At 47.9% G+C, this 19,721-nt stretch overlaps 1 protein-coding gene across 3 annotated transcripts in view; it reads left to right on the top strand.

Moving 5' to 3' along the window:
* LOC119174440 (uncharacterized) overlaps positions 1–19,721 on the top strand; it is a 240,170-nt gene that overhangs the window by 188,760 nt on the left and 31,689 nt on the right. The gene's annotated exons all lie outside the window — the stretch shown is intronic.

Raw genomic sequence — 19,721 nt, 5'->3', positions numbered from 1 at the left:
AACACTAGTGGAGATCAGTGTGTCAGACTATAGAGTGCTCGCGTTTTGCTAACGTAGCGTCGCTATGTCCAGCGTGCGCGCGCGTCAACGCTACATTGGAGTATGTTGGGCCCTTCATAATGCGCTCGCAGCCGTTTTGCTTGCACCACATATACCAAATTGATGCTGCCTGACGTCAATGGATGACGAAATATATGACTGGTGCAAACATGATAACCCTGATACGCGTGTCATGTAAGAACATGACAACATACCACGCTAATAGCGTCCTCACGGCCGTTTCACTAGCGCGCATATACTAAATTTGGCATCATGTAACGAGAACAGATGCTGAAAGTAAACGGCACATTGAAACAAGATAATCATGACACAGAAGTCATGTACGGCATCATTTACGCCCACCTCGTAACGTTCTACTGTTTTTAAAGTGGCATATAAACATTTCTCATTCGTGCTTCGCATATCATTGATTCTCACTTTACGTGGGATCTGCCAATTTTTTTTCAGCTAACCTTTCCCTCTCTTTACTTACTCAGCCACAGCGTTATCCCTATCTGGCTCTACCTTATCTAAGCAGACAAAAAAGCGCCGAAACTTCATTACTGCCGCGTGAATCTCTTCGAAATTGTGACGCAACCCACACAGTAGCACAGTCGCAGAGTAATTAGCGTCTCCGCCATAAGCCACAATTACGTTGCCTCCGAGCTTGTCTTAGGTACGCTCACATTACCGATTAGCCGCGTATTCAATTAGGTGGAGCTCATGGTGTGACGTAAGTCGCCACGACCCTACAATAGCGTGTGACGCGTCCATGCACACAACGGGTCACAGTGAAAAGGAGTGAAAAAAAGAAAAAAGTGAGAGGTCTTTCGAAAAAGTAAGGCGAGAAGCTTGTCGTGTACGTGCAGATCGTACAACTGCTGTTTCCTTCGTCCTTCCTTTCTTCATCTCTTTCTTTTCGCTTTCTTTTTCTTTCTTTCTTTCTTTTATTTTTTTCTTGCATTTCCCATTGAGTAGTGCTTCTTCGTAACTGCTTCTATTCTCCGCGCCCGCATCGGGACCTTCATTCGCGCGCTAAGCAGCGTAACACCTAATTTGGCCCAGGCAACAGCAAAGGTTATGCGTTTGTATTCAGGCAATATTGAAATGTGACGTCAAACAACGACTAAGTTCAATAAAAGATTGAATGGTTGTATTAAAAGCAACTGATTTCAAAACAAGCCTATGATTTAAAAAGCGCTATTTATTTTGAAAAGTTGTACAAGAGCACGCATTTGACCAGGGTATCTTTAGTGGTTGCACTTAATTGAACTCGTCAGCGTTCAGTTTCAGTGCACAACATCGCCGCCAAAATATGCGGCATAGCACTTTTGCATGCACCGTATACGGGACGGCTTTAAGCTCTCCTATAGCAGAGTACCCTGTACTCTTAATCGTTACCCCTTATTAAAACCCCCCATCCACTATATTATAGCACTATATCACGTGCCCCGTTACGAACCACCAGGTCGTTACAATTCCTCATTGGCTATTTTTCGCTGGTCAGGTGGAACAGAGCTGGTTTGCTGAGCAGCTCTTGGGTAACCGTGAAACTGCGGTGGATTCGCATTCCCATCCGTGGTGTTTGGAAAAAAAGCTAGTTTGTTATGGTACGGACGGCTTAAGCTCTCTCTTAGTAGAGTACCTGGTACTCTAAATCGTTACCCACTTTTTTCTAACCCCCCCACACAGTTTGGGCAATGAGGCGCAGCTTGGGAACTGAGGCCTACGGGACGGCTTTAAGCTCTCCCATAGTAGAGTACCCTGTACTCTAAATCGTTAACCACTTTTTTTTATCTCTCCCCCCCCCCCCTTCTTTTCAAGATGTTCGTCACGATTGACACGGCCCCATCAAGTTAGTGGCCCACGGGAAGGTTTAATGCCCTCTCATAGTAGAGTACCAAGTACTCATAGTCGTTAACCACGTGTTCTAAACAGAAAATACTTCATACAGTTGTAGTATACTTCATACAGTTGTAGTTGTAGCTCTCCTATTCAAGTACCAAGTTCTCAAAATCGTTACCCCCTTTTAAATTAAAAGCATTTCTTGGCGAACTACGGTGACTTTGAATCTATCTATCTATCTATCTATCTATCTATCTATCTATCTATCTATCTATCTATCTATCTATCTATCTATCTATCTATCTATCTATCTATCTATCTATCTATCTATCTATCTATCTATCTGTCTATCTATCTATCTATCTATCTATCTATCTATCTATCTATCTATCTATCTATCTATCTATCTATCTATCTATCTATCTATCTATCTATCTATCTATCTATCTATCTATCTATCTATCTATCTATCTATCCGTCTGGCCACCTACGACTTTTCGCTCTCCTGGCCATTTAGATAATGGTATCCATACCAAACTTGGTATGGCATAATACGACTGTATGAAGAACATATATGATGAGTCATAACATGAAAATCATGATATGCATGTCATGATATACACTTCATGGTACTACAGCGCTTGCGGTGGTTTCCTTCACATGGCATGTTACAAAACTGGTACGGCATGACACGGTTGCATGGTGAACACAAGCAAAATACCCTAACATGAAAATCATGATGTGCGTGTCATGCAACAACATAACTACATGCCACCCTCATGATGCGCTCGCGGCTGTTTTGCTTGCGTCACATATACCAAATTTGGTAATACGGTACGTGAGTGGATGGCAAACGTATGTGACAGGCGCAAACTTGATAATGATGGGATGCAGTGTCATGTAACAACATGACTACATGCTATGCTCATGATGCGCTGGCGGCCATTCGGCTAGCTTCACATGTACCAAACTTTGTATTACGATACGCAAACGGACGACATAGCTAAACGACACATCCAAACATGATAATCACGACATGCGTGTCATGTAACAACATGACTACATGAAACACTGATGACGCGCTCGCGGCCGTTTCGCTAGCTTCACATATGCCAAATTTGGTGTTACGTGACGCCAATGGATGGTGAAGGTATGTGGATGGTGCAAACATGATAATCATGAGATGCGTGTCATGTGAGAACATGACTACATGCCCAGTCAAGGCGCCAATACATATCGACGTGACGCTGTATGCGTGCTCGCCGGCGTTCATTTCGTCATGTCACGCCGGCGTTCATTTCGTCGTGTCACGCTGGCGTTGACAAGCCAGGCGCCGGTCCTGCCATATACTCGCAGGCGCGCACCGCACTGCGTTGCTATGAAGCATGCGCGTTTCAGCGCGTCCGGCGTTCCTCCTTCACGAAAAGAGGGAGACGCAGTGTTGTCGGTGTCTGTGGGAGCTGCAACGCTGGCAACTTCAGTGAGCAGGGAAATGATGGGTAGCACACAAATTTGTCAAATTTTCGTACTTTTGGCCTGCTTCTGGCTCCGTGTGTGTTCGTATGGCTTGGTGCTGTTTATTTTACGAAAAAAAAGCTAATGTTCAGCGCTTGCGCTTCGCATCCTTATTATTTAGGGCGTACCGTTTCGAATCAAATAACAAAGTTCTAAAGGGTTCGTTCTTTCCTTCAAAACAAAACCATAACCAGCAGTAAACGAAGCCGCTAGTACGATTCGCCGCCCGCAAGTACAAAGACTAGGCTAATGTGTGTACTATCCATCATCCCCATGGTCACTGAACGATAGCAGCGCCAGAGTATCCTCTAGTTAATATTAGAAAACTATCTCGTCTGGGTTTCGACCCCAATGCCTCTAATCATTCGCTTTACCAGGTGTGACTGCTCTCCCATCGAGCGCCAGCTATCGTGAGAAGAAGACTGGACGACGGCAATCACAGACCCCAGACAAGACGTCCAGCTTCAGGCTGTCCAGAGGGCCCGTGAACGAGCGGAGAGGCATGGCCTCTCTGTTCCGACATGTGACTAGCCAACGGCTGGGTGGGGACCTACATAGTTGGCCCGCCGCCTTGCCTCTCAGGACCAAATAAAGTTGTTTGTCCTGTCCTGTCTCGTCTGGGTAACGCATCGTCGCAAATTGCAGCATGTCGCCTTCCGTGCCGGTTACCATCGGGCCGCGCCGACGGACGCTGGTCGCGCCGGTCGCACCTGGTGTCAGACTATAGAGTGCTCGTGTTTTGCTAACGCAGCGTCACTATGCACAGCGTGCACGCGCGTCAGCGCTATATTGGAGTATATTGGGCTCTTCATGATGCGCTCGCGGCCGTTTTGCTAGCTCCACATATACCAATTTGATGTTGCGTAACGTCAATGGATGACGAAATATATAACTGGTGCAAACATGATAACCCTGACATGCGTGTCATGTAAGAACATGACAACATACCACGCCAATAGCGTCCTCACGGCCGTTTCACGAAGGCCACATATACTAAATTTGGCATCATGTAACGAGAAATGATGAAGAAAATGAACGGCACATTGAAACATCATAATCATGACACGGAAGTTATGTACGGCATCATTTACGCCGACCTCGTAACGTTCTACTGTTTTTAAAGTGGAATATCAACATTTCTCATTCGTGCTTCGCATATCATTCATTCTGACTGTACGTGGGATCTGCGATTTTTTTTTTCAGCTAGTGCTTCTTTCTCTTGGCTTACACAGCAACCGCGCTATCCCTATCTGGCTCTACCTTTTCTAAGCAGCCAAAAAAGCGCCGAAACTTTCATTACTTGCGCGTCAATCTCTTCGAAATTGTGACGCAACCCGCACAGCATAGCACAGTCGCAGAGTGATTAGCGTCTCCGGCATAAGCCACAATTGCGTTGCCTCCGAGCTTGTCTTAGGTACGCTCGCATTACCGATTAGCCGCGTATTCAATTAGGTGGGCCCCGCCGCGGTGGTCTAGTGGCTAAGGCACTCGGATGCTGACCCGCAGGGCGCGGGTTCGAATCCCGGCTGCGGCGGCCGCATTTCCGATGGAGGCGGAAATGTTGTAGGCCCGTGTGCTCAGATTTGGGTGCACGTTAAAGAACCCCAGGTGGTCTAAATTTCCGGAGCCCTCCACGACGGCGTCTCTCATAATCATATAGTGGTTTTGGGACGTTAAACCCCACATATCAATCAATCAATTAGGTGGAGCTCATGGTGTGACGTAAGTCGCCATGACCCTACAATAGCGTTTGACGCGTCCATGCACACAACGGGTGACAGTAAAAAGGAGTGAAAAAAAATGAAAGGTCTCTCGGAAAAAGTAAGCCCAGAAGCTTGTCGTGTACGTGCAGATCGTACAACTGCTGTTTACTTCGTCCTTCCTTTCTTTATCTATTTCTTTTCGCTTTCTTTTCCTTTCTTTCTTTCTTTCTTTTTTTCTTTTATCTTTCTCTTGCATTTCGCATTTCGTAGGGCTCCTTCCTAAGGCCGCGCTCACACTGAGCATTCCGGCCGCCGAAAGTGCTCCGAATCTGGTTCGGCGGCGGCGAGATCCGCCGAAAGGGCCCTCTCCGCGCCCATCGCTCTCGGACCGATTTTTGCGGCGTCTGCCGCCGAATCGGTCACCGCGGACCAATAGGAGCGCTAGTTAAGAAATTTTCAAAAATGGCGGCCAAGCCCTACTCACTTGTTATGCCGCAGTGCACGTTACTGAATGTTGAAACCAACGGAACTTTAACCTACTCTGTGCCTACTTTGCCTCCGTATTACGTGAAAGGTGACTGAGCTTGCTGTTGGCGTGACCGAGCTTGTTGCGGGGAAAAACAAACCCACCAACGCCGCTGGCGTCGGTGGTTTTTCTGCTCTTCGTGCATTACAAGACAGCCACTTGCCAGAAAAGTAAAAAGTACTGTCTTTTCTTGCTTCTTGCGTACGAGAATCGTCGAAGTATACACCACCGGATAGCGTAGTAGTGTTTGCGAGCCGCGACAACAACCGGGTGACAGCGCGTCTATCCCGCGTTCGCCCCGTAGTAGATGGCATATTCGGCGGCGCGGGGCGCGTCCAGTGCGAACGACGCTGCGTTTCGGCGGCTGGGGAATTTCGGTCCTGTAGAAAGCGGATGTTTCAGTGTGAACTAGGCATAACTGCTTCTATTCTCCGCGCCCGCATTGGGACCTTCATTCGTGCGCTTAGCAGCGCAACACATTAGTTGGCCCAGGCAACAACGAAGGTCATGCGTTTTATTCAGGCAAGATTAAAATGTGACGTCAAACAACGACTAAGTTTAATAAAAGATTGAATTGTTATATAAAAAGCGGCTGATTTCAAGACAAGCCTATGATTTAAAAAGCGTTATGTATTTTGAAAAGTTGTACAAGATCACGCATTTGACCGCGGTATCTTTATAGGTCGCACTTGGTTAGAGTCATCAGCGTTCAATTTCTCTGCACAACACCGCCGCCAAAATATGCGGCATAGCAATATCACCAGCCATTTCATCCGATTTAACACGGGATGGCTTTCAGCTCTCCCATTGTAGAGTACTAAGTACTCTGAATCGTTAACCACATTTTTTAAACACGTATCACGCAGCTTGGGCGCTGAGGCCCACTGGACGGCTTTAAGCTCTCCCACGGTAGAGTACCCTGTACTCTAAATCGTTACCCACTTTTTTTAAGTGTGAATACACTTTATAAGCGACCCCAAACCATCCACCGCCGTCGGCGGCGTCCGAAGTCTTCTCTCTATCTTTCAAAGAAAGAGAAGTTGGCGGGCCGCAGCGCGACGCTGATATCGGTGTCAGTAACGCGCCTTATACCCCCTCCCCCTTCGCTCCCTTCTCCGCTCTCCTTGCTCGCTGCAGCTGCGCGCGCACCCCTCTCTCTTGCGCGCCCTCCTTCTCTCTCTGTCTCCCATCGAGAGCGGGTCGTGAGGGGGAGTTGGCATTCGCCAGTGAGTTAACGTAAACTCCCCCGTGTAATCAAATTGCGATTCCCAGGAACCATTACACCATAAAGGCACCATAGTGTGATGAATAAATATAATAGTGCGAATTAATAAATACCCCTCATAGCATCACCCCGTGTATACGCACTTAACCATGTTCACCCTCGGGGAAATGCTTGGGAGTTTTTCTATGTTCTTAACCATGTTCACCCTCGGGGAAATGCTTGGGAGTTTTTCGCCCCTACCGCAACCGGCGCTAAGCGCCGGTTGCGGTAGGGGCGATTAGTTTCGGTTTAGTGAGCCTCGGATCGCGATTACACCAGGATATAGCACTCCGGACCATAGGCGACGTTGTTTTTTTTTTGTTTGTTTGTTTTTTTGCCCTGAAGCGGGTAAATACGAACCGTGGCGCAGTGCTTGGGGCGTTCTCTGTCTATTGTTTCTTCGTTGTGGCGTTGTTCAGCGCTGCCGACCTACGCTTGGCGTGCTAGAAACGATCAGCTGGCATTGCTCGCGTCGAGGCGTGTCTATAGCGGTGCGTGCGCGGCTCGCTTTTTAATTGCGCGCGTGTCCTTTCAAGGCTTCTTTGTACTGTTGCTTATTTTCAGCCATTGCCGGCGGTCAACGGGCGAAAGCCAGACAGGCGAGGCCAGCCTGGCCTCAGAGGTAAACGTTGTCGCCCGTGGGCTGCTCGGACCGGTGTTTCTCATACTGTTCGTGCGTGTGTCGGAAAGAGAGAGAAAGAGAGAGCGAGGTGTTTGCATGCGCCTTAACTTTTAAATTGTTTACCTCGATTCCGGAGGCAGAGTAAAAATCGCGGAGCGAGATCGCGTAACCTGATTGTTGACGCCTTGGAGTTATTATAACGTCCAGATTCATTTCCGAAGCCTACCGGTTACCCTTTTTTACTTTACGCGTGTGTCGTACGTGAGCAATTACGTTAACTCGTTTACCTGATTTCCTCGGGTAATTGTTCAAGACAGCCGCTTTCTATTTGTTGTAACTGCGCAATTAGGTGCGTGTGCCTCCGAGCTAAAGTTACACGTCCTGTTGCGTCCCGCTGCCAGTGACGTCTTCGAGGCGAGCGCGATGTCGCCGCCACAAAGTTCCGCGAACGCAGCGACTGTTGAGGCTGACCATTGTGTCGCGGGACGGTGCGCTGGCGCCACGGCTGGGCCCTGCGGAATGCGGCGGCGGTTTCGGGGAACGAAAGATTCGTCGCTGCTTCTTGGAGGGATGGGTCCACCCGGAACAACTGAGCATAGAGCTGAGGGGAAGTCGGGTTCCGGGTGGACGATTCACCCCCTTGATCCCCCCCTCTGACTGCGGGCCGCCCCTGCCTTTCGTGAAGTGGACTGATGGACCGAGATAGAGGGAGAGGGGCGGCAACGAGGGGGATAAAAAGGACGGAGGAGACGGCGGGCGCAGAAGGGGGAACAACGATGACCAGTTAACTTTTCTTTGAATGCAAATAAATCCTTTTTTTCAAGTTTCCTAAATGGACGTCCTGCTTTCATGACCTGCCTGATCTTGGTCATCCCACCCAATCTACCCCGACGACGCTACAAACTGGATGGCAGCGGTGGAATCAAGAAAAGGCATGCAGAAAACTGCGGACGGAAGATCGACTTCTGTGGATCCGGGATCAGCAGAACGAGACCTCGTGGCTCCGGGAGGCACAACCGTCGCAGTAACGGCATGAAGTTTTGGACGACTCCAGGAAACTAAGGACGAGCAGCAGAAGGCAGACCAGACGATCTGGGATCGGCGGTCCTGTGAACGTGGCTCTGGGAGACACGTCCTTCGCCAGCTCGAGGTTGGAAGTAGCTGCGGACGGAAGATCGACTTCTGCGGATCCGGGATCGGCAGAGCGAGACTTCGTGGCTCCGGGAGGCACAACCGTCGCAGTAACGACTACCGGAAACTAAGGACGAGCAGCAGAAGGCAGACCCGACGATCTGGGATCGGCGGACCTGGGAACGTGGCTCCGGGAGACACGGCCTTCGGCAGCTCGAGGTTAGGTGAGTGCTTGAGCGATCACGTTTTGCCGGACGATAAGAACAGGGTTCTATCGGGCAATTGGCTCTGAAGGGCCGCCACAAGTGTGCGGTGAATATTGCAGAAGTATTGGTTGGCTCTTGTGAAGATATGGATATCGGAGTGTTAAAGAAAGAAGAGCTGTTGCTGTTAGCAGTAGAGCTCAGCTTGGATATCAATAGCAGGTTAAGGAAGCCCGAAATTCGCAGGGCGATAATCGAAGGGGGTTTCGAGGAGGACGAGCTCAGCGAGGCCTGGGAAAAGATATGTGAGGAGAAGAAACAAAGGGAGGAAGAAAAGAGGGAAAGAGCGGAAGAGAAGGAAAGGCAGGAAAGGAGAGAACAAAGACAGGCCGAAATTGAGCTCGAGAGAATAAAGCTAGAGCAGGCGAGATTAGCACGCAGTGCAGATGCGGCGCCGCCGCATACTGAGAACCTGAAGATGACGAGTTTGCTTCAGCCGTACAAAACGGGCGAGGACATTGGTCTCTACCTGATTAATTTTGAACGGATCTGTGAGAAACATTCATTTCACCAGGACACCTGGCCAGAGCGGTTGCTTGCGTTGTTACCGGGTGAGGCCTCGCAGGTCGTGGCCAGACTGAGCGCAGCCGAGGCAGGCGTATACAGTTCAGTGAAGTCGACATTACTCGCAAAATACAGGCTCTCCACAGAGGAATTTCGGAGGAGATTTAGACGGGAAAGAAAGAAGCCTGGTGAAAGCTTTGTTGAGTTTGCGTGTAGCCTGAGTGATAATTTTTCAGAGTGGGTGAAAGGAGCAGGTGCGGATAACTTAAGTAAACTGAGGGATCTAATTTGTTTGGAGCAGTTTTATGACACCCTGCCGGATAACGTGCGCCTGTGGGTCAAGGATAGGCAGGAAGGTGTGTCTGTTAGGAGTGCAGCACAGCTTGCCGACGAGTACGTGGCCAGTCGAGGCTTCAGGACCCCGATCAACAGCGCACATCACTATCAAAGGCCTGCACCACGGCCCCAAGCTTACACTCGAGGACCGCAAAGCGCAACAAAAGAGCGAGAGGAAACTAATCAAAATTCGGCGCGTGCTGAAGGCAAGCTGAAAGAGCCGGAAAAGAACAGAAAGGAGGTCAGAAATCATTTAGAAGAGTTAGAGTCGCGAGCTAAGGCGCTATGTTTCAAGTGCAACGAAACAGGTCACTTTGCCCGAAACTGCTCAAAAGGTAGGCCAGTGTTTGCTTGCGTAAGCGATCACCCGAGTAACCTAGATCTTTTGAAACCTTACACGACAGATTTAATGGTTAATGACAAAAGGTGTAGGGTACTCAGAGACTCCGCGGCCACTATGGACGTAGTCCATCCGAACTACGTAAAAAGTGAAGACTACTTATCCGAATGCGCGTGGATAAGACAGGCCGTCAGCGAAGATTCAGTGTGTTTACCTATGGCAAAGGTACACATTCGGGGTCCTTTTGGAGCGATCGAGACAGTAGCAGCAGTCTCCCGTGGGCTACCAGAGGGCTACCCGTACCTTTTCTCGAACAGCTCGGAGTCACTACTCAACGACAGGGGGTGCACTTTTGCTGATGCCCAGGTCATGGCTTTGACGAGATCGAAAGCACGCGTATTGGCTCAGCAGCTGCGTTACGGGGAAGGGGAAGGTGCCAAAGCGAAAGAGTTAACAACTGAATCCGCAGAAGTTAAGCCCGACGAGGCACTTATCCCTATTCCTCCGACCGAAAATCCGGAAAATGGTCAGATTAAGAAGCCGATAATTGAGAAAAGAAAGAAACCTTCGAAAGGAAAAGATCATAGTTTGCAGGGGTCCGTGTTGGCCCCAATCTCGCACAGCTACGAGCGCATGCTAGGGGTTGACAGGGAAGCGTTACGGCTGTCTCAGAAAACTGACCCTAGTATAGCGGTTATGAACAACGGAAACAGTGAAGGTGTTTCGTCAAGAAACATCTCTTTCGAAGTGAGGAACGGTATCCTATATCGTAAATACCGAGATAGGCGAGGGCAGTGCTACGATCAATTGGTGGTGCCATCACCATACCGCAAGGACCTACTCAGTCTTTGTCACGATCACTCATGGGCAGGACACCTGGGCATAAATAAAACCAAGAAAAGATTGCTACAGGAATTTTATTGGCCGGGGTGTTTCAGGGACGTGCAGAATTTCGTGAAGACTTGTGACGCTTGCCAGAGAGCCGGTGGGTCTAACGACAAATGGAAGGCCCCGATGGTAAAAGTGCCCATTATTTCTGAGCCCTTCCGCAGAGTTGTTGTAGATTTGGTGGGGCCGTTGCCGAAAACAAGTGCGGGGAACAGATACATTCTCACACTATTGTGTCCTGCAACGAAGTTCCCCGAGGCGGTGCCCTTACAGGAGGCAACTTCGGTCGAGGTAGTCGATGCGTTGCTTTCTATATTTTCGCGCCTCGGTTTCCCTGCCGAAATGCAATCGGATCAGGGAACCGTTTTCACGAGTGCTCTCACGACCATGTTTCTCGAGAAATGTGGCGTTAAAATTTTGCATAGCTCGGTTTACCACCCACAAAGCAACAGTGTGGAGAGATGGCATGCTACCCTAAAAAAAGTATTGAGAGCTGTTTGCCATGAAAGGAAGTGTGATTGGGATGGTTGTTTACCGGGCACGCTATTTGCGTTGCGCACAGTGCCACACGAGGGAACCGGGTTCGCACCGGCAGAGCTGGTGTATGGCCGGAATCTTCGAGGTCCGCTGAGGCTAGTCCGCGAGCTGTGGGAGGATGATCGGGGGCCTAAATGTGTGATCGAGTATGTGTTGAACCTAATGCAAAGGTTACATAAGTGTCGTGAGATCGTGAAGGGCAACCTAGAGGCGAGGCGAGACGCTTCAAAGCGCTACTATGATAGAAATGCCAGGACGCGATCATTCAACCCGGGCGACAAAGTGATGATATTGAGGCCTAATCGCCAGAATAAACTGGAAGTCCACTGGGATGGACCTGCCGAGGTTATCAGTCGCCTTTCGGAAGTAAACTACACCGTGAGATTACCTGGAAGAAAACGCGAGGACAGGGTCTACCACGTAAACCTAATGAAGCCATTTTTAGAGCGAGCAGCAATTGTTAGCATCGCCATGAATGTTTCAGAAGAGGTTTCTCTAGAGGTACCTTGTTTTCCTGGGAACACGGGCCCTAGTGTAGAAGAGATAATCGCGTGTGCAGTTAACAAAGACGAGTTGGGTACAGCTAAAGTCGAGGATCTGAAGAGCCTTATTCAGGAATATCTGGAATGTTTTGGGGAAAGGCTCGGAAGGACTCATTTGGTACAACATGATATCGAGCTGACTACAGAGGTCCCTTTTTGCTCGAAGGCGTACCGCGTGTCTCCGCGACAGCTGGACTTAATGAAGGCGGAAGTTAAAAGGATGCTTCGCCTTGGCGTGATCAAAGAAGCATATAGTGACTATTGCTCCCCTTTGATGTTGGTCGAGGTGCCGGGGAAAGAACCACGGCCATGCGTCGATTATCGCAGGTTGAATGCGATCACAAAAGACCAGGTGTACCCGTTGCCTAACATAGAGGAAAGGGTGGAGCTGGTAAGCCGGGCTACCTTCATTTCAACCCTAGATTTAGTGAGAGGATATTGGCAGGTGCCCTTAACTGAACGAGCAAGTCGGTATGCAGCATTTGTAACACCCTTTGGCGTTTATCAGCCCGTCACCATGGCCTTTGGTTTGAAAAACGCACCCTTCTGTTTTTCAAGGTTAATGGATCGGGTGCTAGAAGGACTAGAAGAATTTGCGGTGCCATATCTAGACGACGTGGCCGTATTTTCTAATGATTGGGAGTCTCATTTGCAGCACACACGAACGGTGCTTGAAAGAATCAAAGGGGCGGGCCTGACTATTAAAGCCGAGAAGTGTCAGTTCGGCCAAGCCCGTGTCACGTATTTGGGACACGACATAGGGCAGGGAAAACGGGAACCAATGAAAGCCAAAGTAGCTGCGATAGTCAACTTCCCAAGACCCGTAAACAAAAGGGAGGTGCGAACATTTCTAGGAATGACAGGCTATTACCAGCACTACATTCCAAATTATTCGGAGCTCGCCAGCACGCTAACCGACAGCCTGCGAAAACCTGAACCGGAAGTGGTAACTTGGAGCACCGAGAGGGAGGAGGCCTTCCAAAACTTGAAGAAAGCTTTGTCTTCTCGGCCCGTGCTTGTCGCGCCAGACTTTAGCCGAGAATTCATTCTCCAATGCGACGCCAGCAACCGAGGTCTAGGTGTCGTCTTGGCCCAACTTAACGAGGGAGGTGAAGAGCATCCGGTGCTCTATCTCAGTCGGAAGCTGACTCCCCGAGAAGAGGCTTTCAGTGCCTCGGAGAAAGAATGTTTGTCCATTGTGTGGGCCATTCAAAAACTAGGATGCTATATTCAAGGCACAAAATTCACGGTCGAGACTGACCACTGCCCGCTTTCATGGCTGAAGCAAATGTCCAATAAAAACGGGAGGCTGTTGAGATGGAGCCTCATACTACAGGAGTATAACTTCGAGGTCAAATATAGAAAGGGGAACCAGAATAAGAACGCCGATGGACTGAGCCGTGGATTTTAGAGTCGAACACTGATTTTCTTGTTGCTGTTTCTTTTTTTTTATTGATGTGTTTCTATCGCGGCTGAGGTCACGGCATTTAGATTTTTTTCCAAGGGCTGACCACCACAAAAAAAAAAAAAAAGAAAGAAAGAGAGGGCAATCATGGGGTAAAATTATGGCAGTCTTGGCGTCCGGTGGGCGTGTCGCTCGGGCACGCCGACCAGAGTGTGTGTGCTTGTGTTGTGTATCCCTGGAACAGGGTTATTGGTGATGCGAGTGCTGAGGCCCAGAGAGGCCGAGTGTTTGCACATGTCGTCTCGACGCTTCAGGTGACCCGACAGTTGGCCACCCTCGAGTCGAGTCTTTCGGCGGCGGAGGAGTCTGTTGCGTCCCGCTGCCAGTGACGTCTTCGAGGCGAGCGCGATGTCGCCGCCACAAAGTTCCGCGAACGCAGCGACTGTTGAGGCTGACCATTGTGTCGCGGGACGGTGCGCTGGCGCCACGGCTGGGCCCTGCGGAATGCGGCGGCGGTTTCGGGGAACGAAAGATTCGTCGCTGCTTCTTGGAGGGATGGGTCCACCCGGAACAACTGAGCATAGAGCTGAGGGGAAGTCGGGTTCCGGGTGGACGATTCACCCCCTTGATCCCCCCCTCTGACTGCGGGCCGCCCCTGCCTTTCGTGAAGTGGACTGATGGACCGAGATAGAGGGAGAGGGGCGGCAACGAGGGGGATAAAAAGGACGGAGGAGACGGCGGGCGCAGAAGGGGGAACAACGATGACCAGTTAACTTTTCTTTGAATGCAAATAAATCCTTTTTTTCAAGTTTCCTAAATGGACGTCCTGCTTTCATGACCTGCCTGATCTTGGTCATCCCACCCAATCTACCCCGACGACGCTACAGTCCGTTACCACGGCCCTTTGGTACACAAGCATACGCTTCCGCCGTTTCGTGTCGCTACGTGCAATTCAGGACGGACGCGACGGAGGCGTTGGGTCGATATGATGGCTAGGAGTATATGCTTGGCTATGTGTGGTAAAGAGCGAAGTGCAGAACAGAAAGACATGCAAGGCAAGTTTGTAGCCGGCAGCCTGAGATCACAGAGCGTGAAGTAAGAAACGTGCATTTGTAAAGTCGTGTGGTGATCACGTTCTCCTCAAGATCATCTCTGCGGAACACTGCTAGTTAAAAATAATGTATCCATGAATGCGAGCGTTAAGATCTTCTCCAACACAAAGCTTAACTGAATTAGAACAGTCGACATTCATACCAAAATGACTTGTATATTTTATTATGGGTAGCTTGCTGACCGGTAGACAGAAGAGCGTGAAGGAAAGAGATAAAAATTAGGTGGGCAGATGAAAAAAAAAGCAAACCCACGTACCATGCGAATCGACGTTATGTGAAGCATGTGGAGGAAAGGTGACCGTGTTCTCATTTTTTATTGAGTGGCACGTCATGAAGTAACGCTAATGAAACCACGCTAAATATATATATAAATGTTGCACACACAGCCATATGTTGAAGAATGGTAAATGTTTATATACACCCTTTCACAGGAGGGTAAAAGACGCCGCCATGATGAGATACGTGCGAGATTACAAAGGCTAAAGGCACAGCCTCGTCAGTGTCACAGGACCGGGTTTATTGGCGGAACAAGGGAGAGGCCTCTGTCCTGCAGTGGGCGTAATCAGGCATGTGATCATAATGATCATGACGATGATGAGGACCTTGCTGAGACCACTTGAACTATTAGGCCCAATAACGGTAGTTTAACATGTTCTTCCTATATCTGGCGACAAATTACTTCCACTGAACGGGACCCGGCATGGTGTGCTGGGTCATTATTTCATTGCGAAATAACAATCAATTTCCTCATAAGCGGCAGTCATAATGCTATAACGTTGATCTTTGAATTTTGAGCACCTTAATGTAATACAATAATTGTAATGGCCTAAACTACGCCCCAAAACCATGGTGTGATTATGATGGATGCTGTAGTGGAGGGCTTCAGAAAGTTCGATCATGAGGTGTTAGATAAATGGACCCCTAATTCTACGCACACGGACCTCTAGTATGCTCGCTTCCATCAAAAATGAATTTTTAAAGCGTGGTGACAACTTTTATGATCTTCACAACCATTTCCACTTTATTTATTTGTACGTAGGAGATTGAAGAAACTTGTGTGCTTTTTTTATTTCTCTGTTGCCTGTTTTCTATGAAACCACTCTCCGTACAATAATACATTGTTCTTCCCTACTTCAAACTATCTCATCTGAACTTGCAATGTAAAAAAGCGAGTCCTATGTTGAAACAGCCCACCTTTTGATGCGAATGAAATGCGAACGCCGGGGCAAAGCGGTAGCAGCGTCGGGACAGTAGCAGCAAGAGCTGTACGGGTAAACGGGCAGCCTCGCAGCAGCAGATGTAGATGTAGCTGTAGATCCTAAACTTGTGGCTCACATCCACCATGGGGGATGGGCCACCAGCCAGGCAGCTCCAGCTCGTGCATCACTCTTCCTGTTCACTACACGGAATACTATATAGATTTGTCGACCATCCCCTCGGTGTGAAGCTCTATCTTTTCAATCTATGAGCATGTTGTCGTCAGCAGCACTAAAGAAGTCGACTCTGCCACATATGTATTGCAACTTCTTTTGTTGTTCTTTAGGGGTACCCCCGTGTACAGTGCCGATTTCACTGTTTAAAAAAACGTTTTCGAAACGCCATTGTGGCACCTGCTGACTTTACGACCCAGCATGTTTCTTGGCCGCCACGAGGTGTCGAATCTGTCAGTTTCCGCGTTTGTTGCTGCTTCGACGTCTTCACTATACAGCCGTCGTTGCTTCACAGCGCGGAGCAGAGGCGCCCCATTTATCGAGTCCGCGAATCTTGATATATTGGTCTCACACCACCCGCTGTGCGTGCAGCGTGCAACGATCTTCGATACCACGACTGAAGCCTTCCGCCGCTCTCGGAGAAGCTTACACGGAACAACGTCAAAGGCGGCGTTAAAAAAAAACGGGCTTAGTTGTTGGAAGAACAATAAATCCAAAAATATTAAAAACAACACTCAGAATCACGATAAGACAATGCGTAAAGTGGAGGTCAAGCGAAACGAAATCTCAGATAGCCAAATTCAATGCGTGATGCCGGCCACCATCTATGCATCAATATTTTTTTTTACTCCAGAAAAATGCCCCCTTCCCCGTCCAGACTCCAGACACATACAGTTATGAATTCAGTGAAGCGCGGAAACTGGGCTAACCGCCGCTCGCTGGCTTTCTTGCTTGTTTGCACGAGCGAGGGGCCCTCATGTGCTACGGCGTATGCCACGTCGCGTCTCTTTCCTCTCGTCTCGAATACCCTCCTAAAGAAGCGTGCGGGAAAATCGTGGTTTCACGATCATCACTCGTGGCTCGTAACCACGAGAGACGAACTTAAGCCTAACCTAGATCCTGGCTCATTTAAACAAAGAAAATGATTTAGGGGGCCCGCAAGACCCATTTATTTCGCTCGTCTCCTTTCTTTTTTTTTTCTTTCCGAAAAAAAAAAAACAATCTCTAAATAGAAGGTCTCTACGTGCATTCATACCTTCAATCAAGAGTTGTTTTTTTCCCGCAAAGCAGGAAAGAAGACGAGCGAAATAAATATCAGTGAGAGGAGGAAAGTATTGATGACAATGAAACGTTCCTGGCAGAAAAAAATCATTATACTTTAAATGCGTACGAACGCGTGCTTGTTGGTACACAATTGTAGTAGCAGACAGCTCTATACAACGAATGCTAGAAAGACCAAACAGGAGCAATAAAACTAACGCGCCTGTTCGTAGTTCGGCGCTGGTGCTGTTTTATCTGTCTTGTATTCGTTTTCTTATAATTTCTGCTACTGTGATCCATCGCATTATTTCTTGAAATATGAATTTAGCTAAATGGCAGACATCTCGGCACAATGCGAAAATATAAAGTTGATGAAGTTGCGGGTGGGGAGGAAGCTGTTCATTCGCGGTAACACCACCAATTTCAGTTTCACTAGCACCAGCATATGTCGAGCTTGCGTGGCGAGACTGACCAATATCTGGCTTTCTTCAACGTCTCCGTCTGTCTCGTGGTGGCTAAAAACTACAGTAGGATGAATAGCTATAGGTAGGGAGGTTCAAGGTGAGTGGAAGAGGAGTCGTTAAAACCACCTTGCACTGACCGGTAGAGTGGACTCATATGTGTCACATCTCGCATATCATCATCCACCAGTTGAATTCACGTACACTGGTCAATTTTTTCTTGCTCCGCCTAGCATGCTTTAAAGGTTTTGTGGCTCAATCGCCACCGTGTTATCAGAACATGTTTTGTTGACACCCCAATAAGATTCAAGTTTGGCATTCAAATTTTCGCTCTTTGTATTGAAATGATGAGTGAGAAAGAAGGTGTACGTCGTTTTGGCAGCAGTCTTGGCTGCGTAAACTGCCACTTCGCATTCTCAAAAATAACCGTAGTGGTTTTAGATAAGGATTTCCTTTTTTGCCTCTTAATTCTAAAGCAGCCGCGCAAATCCATGCAAACGCGACCTCGCGTTGTGGAAAGAGCTTTCACCTCAGGCGTCCCGAGAAATCTACCAGGACCACCCAAGCGAGCTGCCTTCGGACGGCTGTCGTGAGACTAAGCTGAGATGGCGAAGCAAAAATGAGGAAATAAAGAAAAGTTGCGGAACGAAAGGGCAGTCATAAGCAACGGCACATCAATAATAATAAAAAGCTGTTTGTACGGCATAACTCTCTCTCTCTCTCTCTCTCTCTCTCTCTCTATATATATATATATATATATATATATATATATATATATATATATATATATATATATATATGCTATTGCACGTTGTCGTGTATATAAGAATGTAAAACCATTTTTCTGATATTTCATTTTTCTAGCCTATGTGGTACGCCATGTAGCTCAGTAGTGACGTATATTCTTGTAACCCTGACGCTACGTCAATCTTATTTTTCTCCTGTGAAAATAGAAAGAAAAAATATACGCAGGTGAAAGTCGACGGGATAACGTAGTTACCACGTACCTATATAGTTACGTGGTATATCAAGTAAATCTACTTACACTTGAAACATTCTAAAATATTTCGCGTTAGTAAATACGTGATGTCCTATATAGTAGGGACGTCTTTAAAGAATACCGTCTTTCTGGGCTCTTTATGATAACGTGCGGAGTTTTTCGAGGTTGTACTGCCGATAAAGATACATTTTCACATCGAGTAAGGTGAACAAGGGGTATAGTTTGTATTTTTTGATATGTATAAACGATAACGCGGCGATATAACCGTTCTCTATTCAATCATCACGATTGTTTCTTATTCACTATCTTCTTGTCTCCTTCAGTGCATAGGGCAGTGAAGATGTGATTATGTGCGTTGCTTAGGGGCCGCTACTTTTCCGAAAACTTGAAGGGAAAGGCAAAATCAAAGACTCGTTTCACCATCAATTCCTATTGGCTACAAAGGAGGGACCTAATTAAAGCTCGTTTGCTAGGTAAGTGCCCTGTCTTGCTTGCTTTTCCGTACAAGTGTCATTGTTGGCATCAAGTTAATAATAAAAAGACTGGGTATATCGCCAGAGTAAAATCAGACCTTCTGAACAATGGGCCATTGCAAAGAGCGCTTGGCGGGTACGGTCACATATGTTCGTTGAATAATGCCTGCCGCATAGGCACATAGTTGCAGACTTCTGGTGTCACTGTATGGCAAATACTGTCTTTGGCAACGCCGTTGTGCAGAATCGTTTCCAGCTGGTGCGAGGGAATGAGAGATCAAGATTTTGCGGTGCATTTTCATTCACTTTAATGCTTGCTTCCCACACGGAGAGGTGGTGGAAAGGCTGGGTGCTATTTGCTGAGATGGTATGCGTTTGATACACTGCACTGTGCAAAGGTCTCAACTGTAGAAACATAAAAAGCAACCAATGAGTCAGCGAGGGCAGCGCAGCTCAAGCTACTTAGTTTTCAGACGATGGCGCTTCTGAAGGGAGCCATTACCAAAGTTTGTTCTCTTTGCTTTTATTTCACATTTGTTCTTCAAAACATGCTTGCCATTTTCAAAAACAGAGTTAGCTGCAAGAGTAGGAGAGTCAGGAGGCTAATCGGATGCACTTGCAGTTGCTAACTGCACTATTGGATGCAGATAGAAAGATTAAACTACACACCAAGTTGGTCTTATAGCTATGGCACTCTACGGCTAACCAGGAGGTCGCGGTATCAAATATAGTTTGCTAGGGACG

This window comes from Rhipicephalus microplus, chromosome 5 (genome assembly GCF_043290135.1).
Source record: "Rhipicephalus microplus isolate Deutch F79 chromosome 5, USDA_Rmic, whole genome shotgun sequence".
Taxonomy (NCBI): Eukaryota; Metazoa; Arthropoda; class Arachnida; order Ixodida; family Ixodidae; genus Rhipicephalus; species Rhipicephalus microplus.
The sequence above is the reverse complement of the archived record's forward strand: the minus strand, read 5'-3'. Positions and strand labels throughout refer to the sequence as shown.